Consider the following 25,769-nt stretch of genomic DNA (forward strand, 5'->3'; position numbering starts at 1 on the left):
ATTCTTATTAAAAAATAAAGCCTATAGCTAATTGTCACAATTTAAGGAGCCAGGAGCCAGATTTTTTTCCTCCATGTTCTTCTGCAGGGGACATGTATCTTCATAGGGTCAAGAAGGGAGAGCCAAATTACGAAAATGATCACAATTATAATTCAACACCATTTATTGAGCACTACTGTATGCCAAACACGTAACACTTTACATATCTGACTTTGTAATCATTACAACATCTTTGTGAGGTAGGGGTATCCCCCAAATGGGGCTACTTGCTAAGCTCCAAGAGAGCAGCAGTGATATCTGTCTTGTTCATGGAGAAGCAGTTATCACAGGGAGGAAAAGTAACCTAAGGTCATTCAGCTACCCAGTGACTGAATGGGATGGGATTAAACCCATGTCAAGGGACACCTAAAGCCCTGCTCTCATCCTAGATGCTTATCTGTTCATGACAACTGATGCACATTGACTGAACTTTTTGTTCCATCCTGGGGGAAAGTGATAGAAACGCAGGCTAAAGTGTAGTAGAAATAGTTCAAATGAAATGTTAAGAAATTTTCAAGTTTCTGTGTGCTCGCTCATATTCTTCAAATGGTTATCATGCCATACTCAAAGTTATCATATCAAAGTCAAAGGTAATTTGTGACTTTTTTCTTACTGGCTTTGGTGTTCTAGGCAAAGGTAAGAGGTACCAAGGCAGGTAGCTTGACTTTGGAAGGAATGAGGCTTACTATAAACTTGTTGGCAACATTTCTTGAAGTACTTTTAGGACTCCTTCTAAGAAGTTACCTCCAATATTGGTCCCTCCTTTTAAAAAATTTTATTTCTTGCCCTTGAACTTCTATGAACTATTCCAACTACCTATATAACCAACATATTTTTCCACCCGAAAGTCCTAAGCATATATTGAAATTTATTTCACAAAATGAAGTGACTTGTGATCATGATATGAAAATATTAAAATTTTTCTAAAACCCTTCCTATAAGCAAGCTCAGAACATCCTTCAAATGTCCATTAAATATTAGTGATTATCATTTGTACATTAGCAGAGAAATTAAGACTTCCACCAACTATTTTGAAAGCACAAGGTCCAAAGTTCCCATTTTAGTGTACTACACACTGAGGTAAATGCACATTCCTCTCTTACATTGTCTCAATTTTAGATTATGTTGTAATATGCTACATATTATTCTGGAATGATAGGTAAAAGGCAATTAAAACCAAGAGATCAATGGCTGCTTTGCCAGATCTGCCATGCAATTTTGAAAGAGGGGAAAATTTGACAAAGGAAAAAAAGAAGTTTCCATCTTCAAAACCTGGCTTTAGGGGCACCTGGGCGGCTCAGTCGTTAAGCATCTGCCTTCGGCTCAGGTCATGATCCCAGGGTCCTGGGATCAAGCCCCGCATCGGGCTCATTGCTCAGCGGGAAGCCTGCTTCTCCCTCTTCCACTCCCCCTGCTTATGTACCCTCTCTCTGTCTCTCTGTCAAATAAATAAATAAAATCTTAAAACAAAAACAAAAACAAAAAAACCTGGCTTTAAAATGTCCAGGCAATCAAAATAATTAGGGGTATTAAGGAGGGCATGTGTTGGGATGAGCGCTGGGTGTTATACGCAACTAATGAATCACTGAACCCTACAACAAAAATTTATGATGTACCATATGCTGGTTAACTGAACATCATAAAAAAAATTAAAAACTTAAATAAACAAACAAATAAAATACAATCTTCAAATAAACACTTAACACTTAAGGTGTCAGGAAGTAAGGAAATAAGGGGATAATGTAATTGTCCCTGTCCTCAAATAGTTTCAAGTCCAGGGAACATTTAGATGTAGATGAAAACAAAAGTGCTTTCAAAGCCAAGATGGGAAATCAATGTCACCTCCCATTAAAGTGTTTTCCTGATTAAAAAGTTGAAAGGATTGTTCATCTCTGTATACTCAGAGAAGTCTGTGCATTTATCTCAAAACAATGTACTCTGTGAACTTACGGGGACATTTCCTTAAATATAATGGGAGCCCCACTAAGGGTAGGCTCCACGGTATTTTGACTGGTAAGAGTGGTTCCTGGGAACCTCATATTTAGGTGCTACAGAGAAAATGCCCAATCAGTGCTCGTTATGTGACAAACAAGCAAATTACTTCTGACACCAAAATTTCCCCTTACTGAACTAAGTGCTATTTTGTCCTCTATAGCTCCCAAAATACATGGAAGCACACACACCTCACACATATACCCTCACACAAATGATCAGGTAAATCATACCAGAATACATCAAGGAACTCAGAGCAAAGCAATGCTTAACACCTCTAGTTACTGGTGAAGCTCTCAGTTTCAAAAGTGACTGACAGGGCTACCGATATTACAGCGTATGCAACGTTAAAAGTCTGATTAATTCAACATATGCAGCCCTACAGGTCATAATCTGGAAGACAGGAAAATCCCTTCAACAACAATCTGCCTCTTTGATTTAACCCTTGAAGGACCTTGTTATAAAACAAATGCTAGCTGGTCAAGGGAAGCAAATTCTATTATTCTCTCATGAACAAACTCATGTCAACTGCTAAGCAGATGAGCTGCCCAGTGAGACTCTGCAGCAACAAACATACATCAGTTTACTTTCGAATATAAAGACCCTGGGCCAGAAAAACCCACATCATCAAGCCTCACCCAGCAAGCCAAGACACAATCAGGCCCCACGGCTCTGGGGATTTAAAGGAGTGAAGACCTGAGGATGGAGAGTTGGCATTCAGAAACTTATTTAACTATCCGAGAAGTTAGTTAAGAACTCAAAACAGAAACTGATACTACATAAATCTTCAGTTATTTTATAGCTTTGTCCCAGTATGGGACACACCCTCTTACTCCACAACCTTTCTCTGCAACTAAGCAGACTCTTCGATAATCTAACCCTGCAATTAAAGACCATTTGAAAACATGTCCAAACATTTTTGCTTCTGGCCTTAAGCAGAGTCTTGGCAACCCAAAAGAATTAATGCCCCCTTTCAGTCACTACCTGACACCAGAGAATCGCTGAATGGGATAGAGATGCATGCAGTGCAAACTTCCTGTTTCATTCCCTTCTAATTGCTGGGTAGGAAGAGAACATTTTTAAAAGGGTAACATGAATTGACAGGTGGAAGTCACCATGCTCAAGTTACTGATCCAAGTTTGGATGTCATTATTAAAAAAAAAAAAACCAGATTAAGATGTTAAACTCATTTGAAGGGCATGAAAAAAAAAGTAAAAGCAGGTTTAAGTCAGAAAATTATGAAAATTACTTCAGAGTAGGTATATTTTTACTTACATGAATTAAAATCTTAAATAAATACTCACATACACATTCATATCCTAAGCTCAATTTGGCAGGCTGTTCGAGTGCCATCTGGGAACCATATTTCTGAGAAATGACTTTACGGTATTGCCACTAAATCAAGCATCCTTTTGAAGCTCTAGAGAACAGTTAAATCCTTAAAATATCGTTTTGAGCCTCCTTTATTTTCATGAGGGAAATATGGTAACACTAATTGTTTCCAACTACTGTTCCTTTGTCAAATAGTATGTGTAAAAAAAAAAAATCAATTTCTGTACCCTCCCTTTGATAGACATCTTTTAAAAACTGAAACATTTAAAATTACCATTTATACCTAAAATATTAATAGCCTAAATGGAAGAGTGAGTCTGTACTAGAAAATAATTTTTCTTTGCATAATTGCAATAGCGTGCTCAAAAGCATGGCCATCCTGTAATTGTATTATGAACAGAATGCATCTAAGGAAGTGCTATAAACTGGATTGGAATGATAAGGGGGTAGAAAGAAGAAACATGTTTACAATCTGTTCAAATTCTCAGCTTAAAAATTTCAATATGTAATTCGTTAGGGCAATGGTTTAAATACGGAACTTTGTTTCAGAGCCAAGTTGCTAAAAATATAAAGTTAAAACCTTTAATATTCAACTCTGCCTTTCTGCCAACTTTGGTTCCTCTAATACAGGACAACCTCCAGACTACTCTGTTGAGCTGCTTTCTACAACAAGCAATTGCTCGGTGCCACTGAGTGACCAGATGCCACCCCAAAGAGCATGACATTTGCTATCGGAGCTCTCCAGTGCGCTGTGGCATGATGCTGGGGTCACGGTGCTTACTCTGCTCCAGGCCTTCTATAGAAAGTGTGCAAAGACAGCTCCATACGAGTCACACCACCTCTTCTCTGTGGATAGTGTTTCTGAGTTCAGTATGGACATTTAGGAAATGGTTAATAATAATGATGCCGTTATTCATTGGTACAGAAGCTAAATTTCATGGCCTCAGTAAACATCTCACCTAGGGTAACTTCAACCTCAATCTACCGTAATTCATGAAGGCAAACTCACAAACTTGCTTTTCCCTGTTGGGGAAAAGAAAGTGTCAAGATGGATCCTACTCATTCAAGTCAGGAATGTCAAAATTAAAAGTATTAACTGATAATTGAGTATATGCAGTCCCAAAATAAATGAATAATTCAAACACACTTGGAAAAGTTCCAACTACTTCCTACAAGAAGTAATTGTTAGAAAATTTAGATCACGGGGCGCCTGGGTGGCTCAGTCATTAAGCGTCTGCCTGTGTTGCGGTCAAATAAATAAATAAAATCTTAAAAAAAAAAAATTTTAGATCACGTATTAATATGTATAATTATAGAAATATAAAGAGTACCCTGGTTCTGTTTGACCAGTGGAAAAGTTTTTATTGCAAATCTGTAGTTGCTGGAAAATAAGTTTTTGTAGTTAGGGTCTGGATTTTTGAAATTATTGACTAGCAATATCTCTCTAAATTGGTTGCCTCTGCTCCGCCCCTCATTGCTACCCCACACAACTCTCCCGGCTCCGTGGGCCATCCATGTTTTTTTGGGGGCGGGGAGAGGGGTTGGGTTTTGTTTTTTTGTTGTTTTTTTTTAAATCACTGCTGCCCTCTAACAAGAAATACCTCATGTTTGCCAGCATGGAGGTTTATCGACTGTCCTCTCCTATTTGCTTTCAGTGTGTCATACAAATACGCATGTTAGATCACACTCGTCTACGAACTGCTCATGCAGTCTTAGCACGTGAGCTCCAATAGAGCATTTAAAATAATCGAGTACTTCGCCCCATTTTTGCTAGTTTTAATGTATACAGATGAGCAAAATAATGTCAAGGTTACTTGACACAGTACTGCACATTCAAGTGATAATGAGCTTTCCTTTTTAAATGGGCAAACATGCTAACACGGAAATACATAAATGATTATAGTAATATAAGTAAAAAGTTACATTTTAGCAGAATGTAAAGTCAGCCAGTAGCCTTCATTTCCACATGATTAGCTTGCTGGCAGAGTGGAAATAAGGAATTTTAAGGCTAAGTCAGGGTTTCTCAACCTCAACACTACCGACATTTGGGGCTGGAAAATTCTTTGTTATGGGGACTATGTTGTCCATTAAAGGGTATTTAGCAGCATTCCTGACCCACAAGATGCCAGTAGCACTCCCAGCTCAACTATATTGACAAAACTATCTCTCAACCTTGCCAAACGTCCACTGGGGGAACAAAACTGCTCCCATTTGAAAACCACTAGTCTAACCAACACCAACTCCTTTAATCTACAATAATGATAGGAGGAGATCTGACCTACCGAAGTCTCCGCATTATATAAGAAAACTAAAAACTAAGAAATACACGGATATTTAGTAACCAATAATTTGCTTTCCCATAAACTTGCTTCCTTTTATAAAATTGCAATCTCAGGGCAGAAGAGCCATAGCCAACATTTTTAAATAAGCCATTTGTCAACTCGCTCAAGTCTCATAACCGGGAGGCTCCCGGGCTTCCGTTGCGGCAGACCCAAGGTCAAGCCCTGGGCTCTTTGGTCCGACAAGATGGAATTATCAGGGGAAATGTTCCTAAGCAGAGTCCAGGCTCTCAGGCTTGCCGGCCACTACCTAGGCACACCTTTATGAACTTGCGGTTTCCACTGAAACAAGTTGTTCTGCTTACTTCCTACTCCAGCTCTAACTACGTGACCTCCCAGTTTCAGTTTGTCAGTGATTTAATTTCCCTCGAGACTGAGCCCAGGTACTGATCTTTTTCCTAAACGCTTTCGACCCAACATCTCATGAAGCAGATTCCAGGCAAGTTTTGCTAGGAGCATTCTTGGAATAGAAGCCAACAAACATGTTTTGCCTAATCGGTAGCCTGCTCAAACATCTGCTACAGAGTTTCAAAACAGTATGATTGTGGGGGGGGGGGGGGGGAGGTGTTTTCCTTAAGTTGTCCCTGTTCATTAAGAATAAAGTACTTTCTAAGTGAAAACTTTTTCTGCCCATCAGATAAGTCTCAAGAGAAGGCTGATCAGGAAAAATAAAACAAAGTCATCCATGCAGTTATTTTTCATGGATATCAAGCATGACCTCACAACACCGCAGAAGTAAACATGCCATTTTGGTGATGAAACTTAGGAACAAGCTATCTTCCAATTAATCAGAAATGCAGAAAGACCCATCCCTGCTATACACTTACCAAGGCTGTGTAGTTTAGAAATGCTAATTCAACAGAACTGGAAGCATATAAGTCCAAAATGGCTTGTTCGTTTAAAAATATGTACTGTTAGGCTTTGAAAAGATGAATTAATTCTATCTGGACTTTTAGCTTTTACTACTAAAAGACCATGCGTACTGTGATACTTATACACACGGTTATTTTTCTTTAAGAAAAATTATTGGCCATTTTTAAGATTTTACCATCAATTCTTAAAAAGCTTCAAAGCTACTACAATAGGATATCAACCATATAAACTAAATCTTTGTCTAAAATGGTAGAAACTAATCTTTCCATTTCTATTATTGCTACAGCTAGAATAAGGCATTTATATTCTCTCCTTTTAAAAAATATTAACTAGCTTTAAGGGCCATGATAAAGAGGTCATCATTTCTACAAAATTAAATCATTTTCCTATCACGATTATCTGGTAACACGAGTTTATTCTGATTCACTGAAAGCAAATTAGATTTATAGGGGGGAAAACAATCCCATAGGAGCTTAAAACCAGATTTCCTGAAACCATACACTCCTACATGACACCATTTTCCATCTAAAACACAACAGAGACACCTGCACACATTTTCACCCCCACTTTCACTTTCTCATCCATACTATTAAAATAGTGAAAAACAGTTCATTTCTAGAAATCATCCACAATTGACAAGGTCATTAGCATTCCATGTTGGTGCCAGGCATCGCTGCCTTCCAAATTACAAAAGAAAGTCTCTTTAGCCACTGTCCCAGTCTCATTTTTGTTAGTCTTAATTCCAAATATAAAGATCACATTAAAATCATCCTTTTTACTCTGTAAACTATAATATAACCTCTAAAGTCACTCTATAACATGCACCCTCACTATTAGCAACCAAACACTACCATGTTGGACAAGCATTAAACTATAAACTACCATTTTAGTTTGTATAGAGAGTTAAAATAACAACATGTGATGGTCTCAATCACAGACAGCTTCACATTCATAGTCCCTAAGCTATTTTTTAAATAATCAGTTTTGGAATGAGAACAGAGGAAGACAGAGGAACGATTTTTCAGTAATCATAACATCTCAGAAATTCTTTGCACTTCAGCCACAAGCCCTGAGCTGAAAAAAATAGATAACAAACCAGTGAAACTTACCTGACGGTGACTCGGTTTGATAAATCCTGTAGATCGCCAGGATGGAAAAGCTGGGCTTCTTTCAATCCAATCTGTTCACAAGCTTTCAAAAAAACGTTTATATTATCCTGTGAAAAGAAGTGGAAAGTGACTGCTTAGCCGAGCTCTCTCTCAAACAAAGGGTACAAATTTTTATGATAGAACTTCTAGGCTTCAAAGTCCAATTACAGCCAGCAAAAAAGGAGGCAGCAAGACCGATGCATACATTTTTTTTTTTTTTAATTACACGGGCATGTATAGCCTTTCTGTCTTGCAGAGCATAAACGGTAGCGCTAGCTTATGCCCGGGCATACGCTGTTCTGTGATCTTTGTGACCGGCACGTTAAACATTACCTGTTACAGGACAAGTGCCTAGCCACTGAGCAGTAATCTACACTTTGATGTCAGCTCTGCTCTGCAAACAAACGCCCTCTTCTCAGCTTTGCATGACAAGCCTCACCTCTCCTCTTTAAAAATAACTCCAGCTACTGACATTCACCCACCCAGAAACTGTTGGCAGGGAAGAAATAAGAGGAGGCACATTCTGTTTCTATGATTACAAATTGCAGAACGACTGTGGAATACCACACCTGGAATCTGGGTTCGGTTGCTGAGCCGGCTCTTGACAGACAGGGAAACCATACTATAGGACCCAGGAGAAGCCTAATGTTCATTGGCCAAATCACATAGTTTAGGTGTGGTACATTATTCACGCCCTGCACCTGCTTCAGGAACTGCCTCCAACAAAATGAAAATCTAGGTTGTCCTCCTAGCTAATTTCAAAAACCAAAATCCTCCTTTCACAAACCAATGCTTTTCATTCCTGTCAACTGCTGCCCAAACACTGGCTACTACAGACGCACATTTGGTGAGCAGAATCAGCTTGAGCTTCCCTCTTCTCTTTTAGGAGGTTGAGCTTGTGAAGATCTCACGGGGACTCTACCGTCTCCTTATTAGGACTCTCGGGGAAGAGAATGGGCTGCTAGCACGCCAACACACGTTCAAGCACTTGTAAACACTGGCCCCACCTCATCTGTAGCGAGAGAGGGCCTCCTGAAAACTCACCTCCCTAACAGCTTGTGAGGAACCAGAAGATAGCGTGCCCCTTGGAGAAAGACAATTACTCCTGTCCCATATGGAGAAGCTCATCCCCATGAGAAAAGACAGGGTGGCCCAGCAAAGTGGGAAGGAATGATAGAGAAGCCAGGATGAAGAAGCTAAATTCAACAGCATGGATTCTTGGAGAGTGAGGGGGTTTAGGGAAAGGGTAAGCAAATGTATGGCAAAAGAAAAGCAATACTGACTACTAGGGCCTAAGGGACATTCAAAACTAAGTATTTGTAGAGATGAGAGATTATTTTAGTGTACTGTAAGTAGAAGGCAGTGTGAACTACACAACTGAAAGCTGAAATCCATGATTGGTTTTTTTTTCTCCCAAGATTTTATTTAAATTCAAGTTCATTAACATATAGTGTAGTATTGGTTTCAGGAGTAGAATTTAGTGATTTATCACTTACATACAACACCAGTGCTCATCCCAACAAGTGCCCTCCTCAATGCCCATCACCCATTTAGCCCAGCCCCCCCACACACACCTCTCCTCCAGCAACCCTCCGTTTGTTCTCTGTAGTTGAGAGTCTCTTATGGTTTGCCTCCCTCTCTGTTTTTATCTTATTTTTCTTTCTCTTCCATACGTTCATCTGTTTTGTTTCTTAAATTCCACATACGAGTGAAATAATACGGTATTTGTCTTTCTCGGACTTATTTGGCTTAGCATAATACACTCTAGTTCCATCCCTGTCATTGCAAATGGCAAGATTTCATTCTTTTTGATGGCTGAGTAATATTCCATTGTGTATATATGCCGTATCTTCTTTATCCATTCATCAGTTGATGGGCACTGGGGCTCTTCCCATAATTTGGCTATTGTGCAATCCATGATCATTTTAAATAAGAGTCTGAAGATTAAAAGAATTTATAAGTCAAAAGTTGAACAACTCAATGGAAGTGTTCAATCTGACTTAGTGGAAAAAGGGGGGAATAACATGTTGGCAAAATTCCAGAAAGAGCAAAAGTGATCATTTTGTTAAGCTCACATAATTTCCTATACTATCTCATTACTCAATTATTCAAATTAACAGTTCTAAAACTGGCCTTCAGAGAAGCAGACAAGAACAAATGGCTTGGTGTCCTAGTACCCCAAATCTCACAGGAAGAAAAGCACATCTCTAAAGAGGAAAAACAAACCATTAGAAATAGTCCCACAAAAAGAAAGGGGGTGGGGAGGGAAGGAGGAGAAAAGAAAAAAAAGTCTTCCCACAAATTTAATTTGGTTCTGAATGTTTAAAATGTTATAAAACGTTATGACAAAGTTAAACTGAAAGTAAACCTATTGAATGGACAGCGAAAATAATTCTTCATGTGTTTTTTAAAAACATAATAGCATTCATCCGGTTGACAAATATGTACCTACTGATAAAAGTAAATAAAGCCCCATATGCCTCAAAACCCATTCACCTAATTTAGAAAGAAACCACTTCAAATCTAGAGTGATTATAGTTCATTAGACACAATAAAAATAGGTTATGATTAAATTCTAGTTTTAAATAAAGCCATTACATTAAAAAGCAGTTTCTTTTAAAGAGTTCAGTGATGCTCAAGACAAACTTTACAAACAAGGCCCCACAGCAGCATATGCAGCAGGAACAAGTTGTATTAAGATCAGAATTGCAACGTAAATCCTGCTTACTGGACTTGAGCCCATTGGTAATTTATTTATTTATTTATTTATTTATTTTTAAAGATTTTATTTATTTATTTGAGAGAGAGACAATGAGAGACAGAGAGCATGAGAGGAAGGAGGGTCAGAGGGAGAAGCAGACTCCCCGCTGAGCAGGGAGCCCGATGCGGGACTCGATCCCGGGACTCCAGGATCATGACATGAGCCGAAGGCAGTCGCTTAACCAACTGAGCCACCCAGGCGCCCGGTAATTTATTTTTTGTGATTTCAAAAGACCTAGGCAGAGAGTTGCCTAAGGGGAGATACAAAATTATAAAATAAACTTTTAGTATCTGTTGGAACATAAAGAAGCCACACCCCGCTCAACATATTAAAAGGGAAGCATTTAAAAGTTTTCATTAATGGAATCATTTGCACTTTAAACCAGCAAAGATAAAGTAAAAACAAAGAACATGAAACATCTTCTCATTGGACTGTTAGCCAGGACTCCAAGTTAGCTCGGCCACTAACCAACTGTGTGGCTTTGGAAACATTCATCAGCCTTTCCGGCCCCATTTTCCTCATCTGTGAAATGAGTAGTTTCTGGATCTGTACCCCATTCCCTAGGGCACACAGCTCTCTGCAAGAGGAGGGAAGCCCGCCCTCTCTAACCCAACCCTCAATACTTCATGTCAAAAGCCTGCACCAAGCTTCTGCTCTTCTACACACTGAGGACCAAAAGTGGCTTCACAAAAACAAAACAAAAGGAGATCAGCAATAGCTCCTTTCAGAGTCATTTATCTAGGACATGAATAAAAGCAGACTATTTAAACAGACAAGGCAGGATGGCTTAAGATTTTCATATTCTCCCCCAAACCCTCTCCACCCCTTAGCCTTGAATCAATTACAAAGTTAATCATAACAGGTGGAGGGGGCGAGGGTAAATTAGAGAGAGATTAGTGAGTCAGGAACACTATTTGCTCACAACTGAGGAAAGATAAGGAATCCACAAAAATTTACCAATATTCCCAGGTTTATATTAGTCCACTGGGGTACCTCTATTGATTATCTACCACTACAGAGCTAGTTATCCCAAAACTTAGCAGCTTAAAACAATAGACATTTATGATACCACAGTTTTTGAAGGTCAGGAATTCAGGAGTAACCCAAGTTGGATGGGTCTGGCGTGGAGGTCTCTGACTAGGTTGTAGATGTTAGACCAGAGTGTAATCATCTAAGACCTTCCTGGGGCCTGAAGAAGCCACCTCCAAGATGATACACTCAGAGCTGGCAAGTTGGGGCTGGTTATTGGCAGGAAGCCTCAGTTCTTTACCAAACAGACATCTCCATTAGGCTGCCGGACAGAATGAATGATCCCAAAACAAGTAAGATGGCACCTGCAGTATCTCCTGGCCTATCTCTTCAAGTCCTGTATCACTATTTCCTCAGCATCCAGCCCTATTCAATGTAGGGAGGACTACACAAGGACATAAGGAGCAGGAGGTGGGATCACTGAGGACCAGGTACCACAGTTCACTACTCTCTAGCCCCAAGGATTCATGTCCCTCCCACATGCAAAATACACTAACCCTTTCCCAAAGCCCTGGAAATGCTACCCCCTTTACAAGGTGAGCTCAAAGTCTGGAATCTCATCTAAACCAGATCCAGGTTTACATGAGGCTCCTCACCTGTAGATCCTTAAGGATAGCCCTCGAATACAGTTCCTCTCAATGTGAATGTCAGTGAACTAAAGTGACAAGTTACCTTCCCCCTCCCCCCCACATCCAACATAGAGTGGTGTAGGGTAACCTCTAGACATATTCTAGTTCAAAGTGTGGAGAAATTAAGGTACACAGGAGTCACTGATCCACAGAAACCCTGCAAGGCATAGATTGGTAGGTCCTTCATTAGGATTCAAGGCCAGCAAACACCTCATGGATTTTTGCTTTACCCTCTGGACTCCTGATTCCACCTTACTATCACCTTTTACTTCCTTGAAAAGTAGCTTGTGTTCACAGGTATGTAGCTCTTTCAGTCGGCTTCCTCACTGTCAAAGTTCAGGGAACTAAAGGTCTTTTAATTTCGTAATCCTCTGTCCTTTTCAGTCTTCTTTTACAGTGCTTCTGCAAATACAAACCCCTCAATACTTTTATGAGTCCTACTGGACTTAAACTCATTAGACAAAAGCCACACCCACCTGTGGCTTTAAGAGAAGCCCTTCTCCGTCTTGGTCTGCTGGGAGGACAGAGGGATATCACCTTTATGCTCTTAGAAGACCTACTGCCTGACAGGATAGACTTCCAAGGTACTACTTTGGATCTTTCCAAGATCTTAAAGGATTTTACAGCCTCAGCCTCAGCTTCACCTTCAGACCTTGTTTTCCTGCCAGTGCACCAAGGCTGATTTTTGTCTGAAAGCTATTTCTCAATTTTAGTGTCATTTGCTGACTAAAGAGGCTGGCAATTTTGAAAACCAGCAATTCCTGTGCCCCTCTAGCTTATCATGTTATCCTTTGCTGTCCCACATTTTATTCTCACCAGCAAGAGGAAGTTAGGCAGCACTTCCACACGCCATCTGGAAGTCTCAGCCAGAACACCTAATTAGGTGTGATGTACAGGTACAAGGGAGTGTCAGGTGAGAATCATTGGGACCACTGTAAAAGTTGGCTACCATACTTATACAAAGAACAAAGAATAGTCATCAATTTGAAGAAGGTAAACTGTTCTAGAGATGTTGAGTTTCAGACATCCACATCAAGATGTTCATCTAATGGTAAATTGGGTTTGGAGCCCATGAGAAATATTTGATCTTAAAATATGGTTTGGGGAAATCAAGCACACATTGGTAGTAGCTGAAATGAAGGATGTGGATGAACCCTCTTAGAAAAAAAAGCATAGCAAAAGAAGGAGTCACAATAAGACACCAATATTTAAAGGACAGTTTTAAAACAAAGAAAAGAAAAATATATCTAGCAACCAGAACTCAGAGGAAAAGCAGAACTGCTGAGTGTTACGGAAAACAAGGGAAAGGAGTTTCAAGACAGGAGAGTCAGATGCTACAAAAATCTTCAACAAGGATGAAAAGTGTTCAAAGAATTTGACAATCCAATGGAGAACCTTTAGCGAGTATAAATTCCAGGGCGCTAGGGACTAAATAAGTGACACTGAAGATCAGCCACTTAACACCAGTGCAAAGCCTACACCAAGTGCAAGAGCTCCCTTCTCCTGTCATCCTGTCTTCCATCCTACTGGAGACTCCCATCACTCCTTCCAAAGCTGCCATCTCTGGCCCCTCCAGGGTTAGGATGCTCTGACTCTGAAAGGACATGTGGTAGGGAGAGCAGTTCGCACGCTCATTCTCTGGCTCCAAAGGTAGGATCATCTTTCTACTTCCTTCCAACACTTCCCAGTTGTAACATGAACACAATTATTCATTTCTATGCAGTCTTAACGCCCCTCTGTCTCCTTTACACATCCTGAAGAGAGTCATGAGAAGGAGAATGCGAGGCCAACATGACTATTCTAACACTAGACCCAGAGGTAACATGGGTCTTTCACGACATGAACCCTTCCAGAGCCTTTAATCCCACTTTCTTTCCCCAAGCACTTACCCAGTACCATAGTCTCGTGTCATTTTAGCAGATCGCTTTGCTCTCCTATCAGGGATGGAAGTAGCTGAGGAAAGTGTCGAGGGCCCAGAGTTGATTTAATATATTTTAGATTTATTTTTTATTTATTTTTATTTATTTTTATTTATTTGACAGCGAGAGAGTGAGAGCAGGAACACAAGCAGGGGGAGTGGGAGAGGGAGAAGCAGGCTCCCCGCTGAGCAGGGAGCCCGATGTGGGGCTCGATCCCAGGACCCTGGGACCATGACCTGAGCCGAAGGCAGATGCTTAATGACTGAGCCACCCAGGCGCCCGATTTAATATATTTTAGCAAGCTCCTAAATATCGGTCAATATAAGGGCTCTCTCATTTTGTTATATTTTTCTCCTCATCGCATGCCCCCATTCACTCCCATTGCTGTTCACTAAAAGGTGTTAAGAATGTACCCTAAAGAATTCAAGAGTTCCCCAGACAAGTACATGTACGTGCACATTGATAGCAGCACTATTCACAATAGTCAAAAGGTAGAAACAACTAAAACATGTACATGAACAGAAACAGATAAACATATTGGGATATATTCATACAATGGCATATTATTCACCCATAAAAATAAAGTACTGATACATTCTACAGCATGGATGAACCCCCAAAACATGATGCTAAGGAAAAGCGAAACACATAAATGTTACCTACTCCATTTATGTGGAATATCCAGAATAGATCAATCCTTAGAGACGGGATGCAGACTTGTGGCTGATAGGAGTTTGCGGAGGGGGAGGATGGAATAGGAAGATATTTTACTTGGGAGGGATGGAAATGTTTGGTGGCTGCCAAACACTGAATTGTTCACCTTAAAATGGCTACTTTTGTTATGTGAATTTCACCTCCATAAATTATTTTTTAAAGGTGCCTTCTATAATGTGCTTAAAAATCTAAATGTCCTTTAAAGTGCAGATTCACTTATGTATCTCATTTACATAAATGGCATTATGGTACACATTTTTCTCTTTCACATTCAACCATTTTTGTTACACAAAAGTCTAAATCCTCATTAAAGTCTATGCTATACCTCCCTAGGATCTTTTGCTGAACAAAGTCATTTTCATTTTTACTTGGAGGAAGTTAAAAAATGTTTCTTTTATATATTTCTCTTAAATATATCTTAAATGATAAAATTGCAAGACTTCTAACTTACAGAGGGGATACTTTGTATCAAGAAACCTTAAATGTCACAGCAAATGGGGAATGTCTATTCACAGTATCAGACGAGTTAGACCTACTTTTGCAAAAATTTCCTGAGTGTAGAGGGTCAAGAGCTGTCATCAATAAAAATGGGTTCTTTAAATAAAGACAAAGAGATTTATTACAGAAGCCCTGAATAAGATCAAAATTGTAACCAATTCTGAAAAAGAGTATAGGCAAAAGGGCCATACAGTCACCACCTTAAACCAAAGCTGCCAGAATGACATCACCTGGACGTGGGCCCCATCGTGAACCAAATGTTCCTTGTGTGCTCACTCTGGCCTTTCTATGCCTATTTCAGGCAAGATTTTTTTGATTAAAAAAAGAGAGCACATCATCCAATTCCTCTGAACCTGGGCACATGGTGGTGCAGATCAATTTATCTGAAGGCCAAGAGACTTGGTGACCTCAATTCCTTTTCTATTTATAATATAACACCAAAGCCCCTGTCTCCTGTCCCTAGAGTTAACAGTGACAAAAAGTTAGAAGTATATGCCAACAATCAAGAGGTTGTAACCACTGTTTGAGGCAGAGAAACTGAACTAAGTCTCTGTGTGAGAATAACAGGCCCCAGTCAGCCACATCAGAATCTCTCGAGGGAGCATACAATCACCTCATAGGTGAGGCTCATGTACACAACTGGGCAAAAGCTGTCCCAGCCTCCTGGTACTCGACATGGGGTCCACATGCCATCAGCATCACTTGGGAGCCTGTTAGAAATGCAGACTCTAGCTCCACCCTAGACCCACTCAGCCAGAATCCACATGCTAAGAAAATCCTCCAGGTGATTTGGATCTTTGCAGACATAGTTTTCTGGCCAATAACAAAATAAGGAAAATATTTCCAACTAGGATTTACAGCAGGGTTTCTCCTTAGGATGAGCAGCAATCACCTGGGGATTACGGAGCTCACCATTAGGCCATCCCCAAAAGTACTCAAATTCCATTCTTGTGATATACTAATTGTGATCATTCAAAATTATTTTAAAGCAACTCCCAAGCGCTGGAGTGACCACGATATATCCAAATGTGCATTTTAGTTATACAGTTTCCATTAAGAAAGCGGTGTGGTTGCAATTTTGATCAGTGGCACTGGCTTTATTATTAGAGACTTCATCTTCTTATTTACGGCTTAGTGAATAAATGTAAGCTGTGTTACTAAGACCTGCAAGGGATAATTACAATATGTAGGTAAACACACAGATCCAACTTCAGTAGTTATTTGTGAGAAAAGTACACAGAACATTTTCCTGTGCTTCTCTGCAAAGAGCCTCAGTCATGGGCTGATAGCAAAGGATTTGAGGACAGTCAAGTTTTGTCACATGTGATGAGAGGAGTAAGAACCAACTAGTAATGCTTAAGAGGAATTGCCAAGTGACACTGAGGGCCCAGGGGATTATACATGATAAATCACCAAACGGCTGGCATACTTCTCTCCAACACTGCTTGGCAGAGGAGAAGCAAAAACCATACGGAGAGGCAGAACAGAGTCCTGGCAAGCGGGGGCAGCCGAAGGTCAAAGGCATGAGGGCCGTGCTCTGCTGAAGGGCTGGTTACTGAAATGCTTAATCAACTTGGGTCACAATTAACCACACAGAAGCAGTAACAGGCTTTGTCAAACTGCAGCATGGATTAAGGTAGTCTTCCATGGTGTTCGAATTAAACTTTATACATCAGAAATGAAGGAGTTCTAACACGTACCTACTCTGTTGGAAGGAAGGAAGGAAAGAAGGGAGGGAGGAAGAAGGAAGAAGGAAGGAAGAGAGGGAAGGAGGGGAAAGGGACACAGAATGCTGAAATAGAGGCTTAAGACCAGACTGGGGGTTGCCAAAAGTGGGTGGACAAAATGGGAAAAAAAGAAAAAAAACCGTTCTGTCGTCAAATTATCTGTGTCCTCTGTTCCAAAGTAAAACAAATACGTAACTGCTTAAAGAAGCATGTCATAATGATGCCAAAACACATCATGTGAAGCAGTAAAGCACATTTAATGAAGGAAAACGGCACAGTAAAACTTTAGGGCTCGCTGGGAATCCACACTCGTTCAGTGCAACTGCCCCTACCCCCTTGCCGAGAGTCACTTTTACAGGTGACGTGTCTGGGTCATCAGCCTTTGTTTTAGCGTTTCCAGCCCCGGGGACTCCTTGCTTTATGAGGCTGACTCACTTTTAGTCATTTCTATGTCAAAAAAGTCCAAAGACTCCCTCGCTGTAATTGTAAAACACTGATCCTAAATCTGCCTACTTAATACGAACTAAATCTCGTCTTTTTCCCACAAGAGCCCCTTAGCTACTTAGCTCTCCTGCCTCATACAGTCCACACGTTGCCCCAACCTCACATCTTCTCTTCAAATATCCCTGGTTTTCTCAACACCCCTTGTCCCTCTGTGACATTTTTCAGTTCTCCTGTCGTCCCAGCTGGCCCTCCACTGAATAGCTGATTTTCTCAAGTTCACATTCACTGAGTCCTTACCGAATGCCAGGCAGCATGCTGAGGCCCTTTACACAAATTATCTCCAATTCACACTAAAAAAGCTTATGAAGTCTTTTGGTTCCCATTTTACACACGAAGGAACTGAGGCCTAAGAGGTATGTGACTAACCCGAGGTCGTCCAGTAATTGGTGGAGCTAGGATTCAAACCAAGCAGTTCAATCCCTGAGTCTGTGCTCTTAACTCCTAGATTCGTTTTCACCACAAGTGAAACAAATCACCACTAGTCAGTGGCTGAAAACAAGACAAGTTTATTATCTTACAGTTCTGGAGGTCAGAAGTCCAAAATCAGTCTCCCTGGCTTAAAATCAAGGTGTTGGCAGGGCTGCGTTTCTTCTGGAGGCTCTAGGAGAAAATCCATTTCTTTCTTCTTTTCCATCTGCTAGAGGCCCCTTCCTCCACCCTCAAAACCAGCAGCATCAGTCTGACTATCACACTGCCATCCAACTAATTCGCACTCTCTCTTCCAATTATGAGGACTCTCAGGATTATACTGGGCCCCCCTGGATAATCCCAGATCCACTCCTCATCTCAAAGTCAACTGATTTACACCTCAGTTCTCCCTGGAACCCAGTGTTCTCCCTGGAACCCAGTGTTCCCTCCCCTCACAACGCATCGGCTGGTTCGTGGATTAGAGCATGAACGTTACTGGGAGCCATTCCGCCTATGACAACAATCACACCTCCCTACAGACAGGTCCCTGTTTGTTAGGTCCTGCCTTCTTAAAATCAAGCATCTGGGGCGCCTGGGTGGCTCAGTTGGTTAAGCGACTGCCTTCGGCTCAGGTCATGATCCTGGAGTCCCGGGATCGAGTCCCGCATCGGGCTCCCTGCTCGGCAGGGAGTCTGCTTCTCCCTCTGACCCTCCCCCCTCTCGTGCTTTCTCTCGCTCATTCTCTCTCTCAAATAAATAAATAAATAAATCTTAAAAAAAAAAATCAAGCATCTGTAACTCAAAACAGGACTCCAGGTGTGGTTAACTGTCCAGGTCATCACGTGATGGGTCACTAACAATGGTCCTCTTGCCAAATGAGAGTAACAGTGATTTTGAAGATTTACTGAGGAAACAGATATGTGATTGGCAGTTTCTAGGATATAGCAAGTGGTCAGTAAGTGGACCTACTTCTCTTTGTACAGGGCCACAGGCACTCGGCGCTGTGGCATCTCTAACATACCGTTGGCTGGCTGAGATGTACAAGAGCAAGAGCCAGTTCACAGTGACATCACAGTTCACGGGGAAGATGACCTGTGAGGGTTTTTTTGTTTTTTTTTTTTAAAGATTTTATTTATTTATTTGAGAGAGAGAATGAGACAGAGAGAGAGAGCACATGAGAGGGGGGAGGGTCAGAGGGAGAAGCAGACCCCCCGCCGAGCAAGGAGCCCGATATGGGACTCGATCCCGGGACTCCAGAATCATGACCTGAGCCGAAGGCAGTCGCTTAACCAACTGAGCCACCCAGGCGCCCGTCCTGTGAGTTTTAATGAACCAGGGGGCTAGTGAAATTTGGACTAAAACTAAGGTGGATATGAAGAATCTGAAATAAAAATCATGCGATTCTATCAAGGGAGGTTTCATGGATAAAGGCATAAAATGCATAATTAAGTTTGCAGATAATATAAAATGGCTGGACTCTTATCACTCTAGATCACTTTAAACTGCAGATTTTTATATTCAGTACATTAACTATGCCTTATTGTTCTAACATCCACAAAGAGGACTAAATACATTTCCTATGTTCTCATTCCAGCTTTTTTTTTTTTTTAATGAAAATAGCACAAGGGCGCCTGGGTGGCTCAGCTGGTTAAGCGTCGGCCTTCAGCCCCGGTCATGATCCCAGGGTCCTGGGATCAAGCCCCACGTCGGGCTCCCTGCTCAGCGGGGAGCCTGCTTCTCCCTCTGCCTGCCGCTCCCTCTGCCTGTGCTCTCTTTCTCTTCTCTGTCAAATAAATAAATAAAATCTTTAAAAATTTTTTTTAAATAAATGAAAATAGTGCAAGTACAAAGCCCTAAGGCAAACTGCAGAAATTTCTCTCCATGGTTACATGAATTTCCATTTAGCTCCTTAAAATGGAGCATTTTTATCCAACTATTTAAGATTTCACCTATAGATATTACCTGGTCTACTTTTTCCCATATTGACTCTAACAAGGCCACAACAGACACTTTGCAGGAATGAAGACATGTCTAAAAGAGAAAGGCTGGTAAAATGACTGAATAAACCATAAATGAATAAAATGGGCATCATGTTAGGGAAATGACCAAAGAACAAGCAATGCAGAGACTCCTATCCTGTCCATAGGACGCCCCATACAATGGTTGCTTTGGGCGAATGCAGACCTGCTATTGCCACATTCATGGAGAAGCCAGAGATTAGGATTTTACACGAAATCTAAGGGTATGCAAATTTTGGCTCAAATTTTAGAAATAAGCAAAAACAGTGAAGTCAAACAAAATCCATCATGAGCAATTTTATGACCTCTAACTGGTCTCTTGGACTTTCCATGGGACCAGCCCAGTAATATGTTGCTTTAGAGCATTTGTCTGTGGTGGACAAGACTGGCTTCTAGTGTTATGTTCTTTCTTATAAACAATCACAAACCATCACTTTAATCATGTTTTTCAGGATGTTGTCAGGGAACAATATCTAAGATTGATACTGATCACTTTGACATTTACAAATCTGCAATCGTATGTAAACTGCCTCAATTTCTAGCTTCTCCCTTGATTCTTCCCTTCCCTCCACCAACCCTCTGGTTTCTTATTTACTATCTCAATAAACTACTGATGCAAAGACCCTGGCTTCTCTGTCAATCTATTACAGATTGACGGGCATTACATACAGGTATTACAACCTATACCTACAGGCGCTACACGGTCTTCCATCAAAACAAACTCTGACCACTTCCTCCATTCCCAATATTGTCACCATCACCTCTTGCCTGAACCACTGTATTAGTCAGAGGTCTCTAGACAACAGAACAAGATACATATATCTATAGAAAGAGACTTATTTTAAGGAACTGGCTCATGTGATTATGGAGGCTGAGAAGTCCCGTGATCTGCCCATCTACAAGCTGGACACCCAGGAGAGCTGATGGTCTACTTCCAGTGCGTGTCCAGAATCCTGAGAACCAGCAGAGTCAATGAAATGTTCCATTTGAAAGTAAGTTCCAGTTTCAAAGCTGGCAAGCTCCAGACCCAAGAAAAGCCAATGTTTTAGTTCTGGCAGTTGGGCAGGAGTAGCTTCCTCTGACTCACAGGAGGACTGACATTTTTGTTGTGGTCAGCCCTTTGACCTATTATATGAGGCCCACCCACATTAGGGAGAACAATCTGCTTTCCACAATCTCCAAATTCCAGTGTTCATCTCATCCAAAGGCACCCTCACAGACAGATGCAGAATAATGTAATAATGTCTAACTGATTATCTGGACACTCCATGGCCAGTCAAGCTGACACAAAATTAGTCATTCAACTACCAAAACTGTTCTTTAACTGGCCTTCTTGCTTCTCTTCTTGATTTCCTTCAGTCTATTGTTCACACACCAACTTGTGATTTTTTATTTTCACATTTTATTGGGGTAGAATTCACATACAAATCATAAATTTTAATTAAAGGGTGCAATTCAATGATTTTTAGTATAGTAAAAGATATGTTCATCCTTTACCACAGGCATCCAATGATCTCTAATAACAAATTAAACCACTCTCAAAAGCCCCCAGTGGCTTCTCATCATGCTAGGAGTAAAATATGATCTACTCACCAAAGCCTATGAAGCCTTATACAACCTTGCTGGCCCATCCCTATCTGCCTCACTTAGTGACAGACCCACAGTCTTCCTGAACCAGCTTGATCCTGCCTTGATCCTCCCTGTCTTCCTTCTATCTCAAAAAGTCCCATGATCCCCATATTTTCCCCCTCCCTCACTTCATTCAGGTCCCTGGTCAAATGTCAACTCCAGAAATAAGATATCTCTGAGCACTTTTTTTTTTTTTATGTTATGTTAGTCACCATACAATACATCATTAGTTTTTGATGTAGTGTTCCATGACTCATTGTTTGCATATAACACTCAGTGCTCCATGCAATACGTGCCCTCCTTAATACCCATCACTGGGCGCAGTAGTGCAATTGCTGGGTCATACGGTATCTTGAGCACCTTTTCTGAAATACTTCTCATACACTCACTCAATCACTCTCTACCCATTCACTTTATTTTTTCAGTGTAATTATTGGCAACTGACAAGGTATTATACATTCTTCATGACAACTGTTAGTACCTTACAGGTTATTATTGACCTATTGATTATGCTCCATTAGGGAGGAACTTTCTCTGCCTTATTTGTGGCTGTGTTCCAAGTTCCTAGAATAGTACCTGACACACAGGTGTCCAATAAATACTTTTAGGGAGGGCCTAAGACCCATCAAATGACCAATGTGCTCATACCAGTCTGACATCTGGGTTCTACTTCTTATTTAACCTCATTTGATCTGTTTCCAATTTCTACATAACAAAAGTTTCCTAAAGAGAGATGTTCTAAGCATTTTAGTATCTTAATAAAACTATCATGTAAGATATAATCCTACTCTGAATCAATTTTTCTTTGACTCTACAAGTTAATCATGTTGTTGCGTTAGGAATTCTAATTCATTAATGTTTTTTTAAAAGGTTGCCCTCAAGGCTGAAAGTTGGCATATGTTCATCTTGTATTTAAAAACAAGTTTTGGAACTCTAGGGAAGTGCTCCTAAACATGTGCCAATGCCATGACTAAGAAATGGTGTCTCAAAATAAAACAGGAGTTTCCTGATTTACAGTGCTGCATCAGTATGAGGGTACTGGAAACAACTTTAAATATTGACACTAAGTTTTTAGGTTTCCATTCTTAGTGATACCTACCTTTACTGGGAGTCAGAGAGAAGTAAGGAGACAAGGAGACTCTTGAGGAAATCACCTAAAATTTCTTTATAACTAACTCAGTTATCATGGACTTATTTATCTGCCATTTATATGGAGGTATTAAGGCATTTGGATATTTAATATCTACTATTTGTTACCTTGAAAACAGCCAATGCATAATCCCCATTTAGTCTGTTTTCTCGACTTAATTATTGGATAACCCCAAAATACTTCAAAATACTGATGGTGATCCACAGAAATTCCAATGTACTTTGGAAAAAAATTAAAGTACAACCACAGAAAATATCATTTTCAATGCATAAAGTGGCCTTATTTTTAATAAATGGCTAGTTTTTATGCTATAATCTCTTCCATAAATATAAGAATACATTAAATAATGGCAACACTAGAGTACTCTTCCTGTAACTTCATTAAGAAAAGGCATTCCACATTTTTGTTATTGGTGTTCTGTTTTTAAAGAAAATAATCAGATTGACAAACTAGGAAAATAAAAATAGTTTAAATTTTATTGTTTGAGGCATAATTATACAACCTGTAATAGTGGTCTACCCTCCCTTTGAGATAAAAGGATTTCTTTAGTGCAGTTTTTATCCTGAAACCATAATTGAGCAATTTTAATCAAGTTTATTGATATCATTTAACCTCCCCTGTCTCTATCAAGAAATGTAAGAAAAAGAAAAAAATCATTTAACTCAATAAAACACTAAGGTCTGATTCCACATCTATGAAGTTGTTCCAGTACAGTGATAGGGGAGAAATGAACAACAATTAAAAACATGGTCATTTATAAAATATCTAGCCTTCATTTGTTATCAACTGTGAGGAAAATGAGAACATGAAGACTAAGAGTTAAGGCAGAAATAGCGTTATGGGAGGGGACCTCGTCAATGTTGTCCGCCATCCATTTGGAGATGGGGATCATGGCAGCCAGAATCAGCTCAGCATGAATGCTGCTCTTACATGGCTACGCAATCAAAAAGCAACAATGAGTGAATCAAAAAGATTTTACTTGGTGGAAGCCTCTCCCAAATGTGCTAGGTGGAGAGCTCAAACAAATCTACAAAATCAGCAATAAAATTCAAGAACAGAAAATAGACATTATTGATCTTAGCATTAAATGGTTATTTTACATGCACTCCATGATACCATCTTCCCATATCTTTCCATGGTGTCACTTTTTACCAGGTTTTATATACATCAACATCGAAATACATTCACAAATGTATCTTATTACCAACTAGAGAGAGATCCCCTCTGAAACACATACTGAGTTTGACCCAGTAAAGAGCTATCCTTAGTCACTACTCTTTTAAGCAAAGCATGTGTTGGTTGTTCATCCAAGTCACATTCTAATGTTCCCTGAGTATTTTCTTTTCAACCATACAAAATTTATTCCTGCCTTCTAACCAGAGAAGTGCCCCCTTGAATGAAAATAATAATTATATTCATTCTTCCTATATTATTTCAACTTGGATAAGAAAGGAGAGGAAAAAGAAGTGGGCTTTTTCCCTGAAAACACTCTTGTCTTGAGGTCTCACATTTTGGTTTTATTTGTAAAAGAGCTCACAAGCTCAGTGTCCCACAAACCTCCCCTCTCCCAACCCCCTTGTTCCCTTCGCTCTGGGGAAAAAGAGTAGGCTACATATAGTCACTGCCTGAGAGTGGGTTTTTAAAACTATGATAAAACCTGGATGAGAATATTTAAATTTTATAGCAGATTCCTCAGGTGCACTTTCTATTACTGCTAGAAGGGAACAACTAGATGTTTCAATAGTGACCTTGGCACAGACTAGGTCACACTACTTTGCTGATGCCCAAGTGTACAGTGAGTAAAGATTAATCAGGAATAATTTTACACAGGCACAAGAACATTAACCACTAACAACCTTTTGAAAAATGGCAGTAAGAATGGACCCACAGACTGGTGTTATTTCTTGAAGTAACAATTATGAACACAAGAGAAATGGACACGTCCAACAGCTTAAGCTAACTGGCATCTTTGCCCACTTCCTGCATTCTATAGCATTCATGAGGAGACAACCTTCTCAGTCTCTACAATCACACCTTACGCATTCCAATCTCAAAAATAATCTGAAAGAGTAACCCTTTAGAGGAAAGATGCTCAAATTCAGCTCATATTTTTGAAGCAAGTGTGGATATACTGAAGAGACTGAGAGAGAGGGGCAGGGTGGGGGGCAGAGGGAGAGGGAGAGAGAATCTTAAGCAGGCTCCACACCCAGCACAGAGCTGATGCTGGGCTCCATCTCACGACCCTGAGATTACGACCTGAGCAGAAATCAAGAGTCAGATGCTTAACTGACTGAGCCACCCAGGCACCCCAAGAAGATTTTTCTATTAAGCCCACTAAAAGACACAAACTTTCAAACAAACAAATGATTCAAACCAAATTTTCTAGAATACCATTGCTTTTCTAAGAGAAACTGCAATTGAAATGGCAGGCATAAGTAGATCACTCAAATCTATACTCAGTAAGCAAACTAGCCCATGTAAAGGGGTATTGTTTACTTTCTTAACTCTTTAGCTCCGTGGCTCTTCGTCGGGGATGATTTTACCCCATCAGGGTCATTGGCAATGTCAGAAGACATTTTTAGCTGTCATAACTTTGGGGTGGGGAACATGGTGTTACTGGCATCTAGTGAGTAGAGTCCAGGGAAGCTACTAAACATTTTACAATGCACAAGAAAGACCCCCCCAACAAGGAATTATTGAGCCCAAAATGTCAATAGTCAGTGGTGCCAAGGTTGAGCAACCTTGCTTTAGTAAATACAATTAAATCATTAGGGGTCCAAGACAACTGTAAGTCTTAGGGTTAATAACTTCCTTGATGTTCTCTACACATATTGTATTTCATGCACATTAAGACATCAGATGGTAAACCTTATTCTGGTTCAAGGGCTCTTTTCACCATCAGAATATCTTGCTTGTTTCTCAGGGTTTTGTTTTGAGGTTGAATTTTTTAATTCCCAAATACACCTTTAGTTTTGAGTTTCAATGAATTGAACATACCCACACTTAACACTGGTGAATTTTTTGGAAAACTCCAACTCTTGGGTGAGATTTTTTTTAGCA

General features: G+C 40.2%; 1 protein-coding gene across 9 annotated transcripts in view; it reads right to left on the reverse strand.

The window, feature by feature from the left end:
- Positions 1–25,769, reverse strand: part of LMO7 (LIM domain 7) — a 128,263-nt gene that overhangs the window by 84,564 nt on the left and 17,930 nt on the right. For all 9 annotated transcript variants that reach the window (XM_064585995.1, XM_064585993.1, XM_064585992.1 and 6 more), the window contains exon 3: positions 7,685–7,791. The gene's annotated coding sequence lies outside the window, so the exon portion shown is untranslated. The remainder of the gene's footprint in view (positions 1–7,684; positions 7,792–25,769) is intronic.

Source organism: Mirounga angustirostris, unplaced genomic scaffold, assembly GCF_029215605.1.
Source record: "Mirounga angustirostris isolate CCGP_5_RB_7025 unplaced genomic scaffold, mMirAng1.0.hap1 SCAF_3, whole genome shotgun sequence".
In the NCBI taxonomy this organism is placed as follows: domain Eukaryota; kingdom Metazoa; phylum Chordata; class Mammalia; order Carnivora; family Phocidae; genus Mirounga; species Mirounga angustirostris.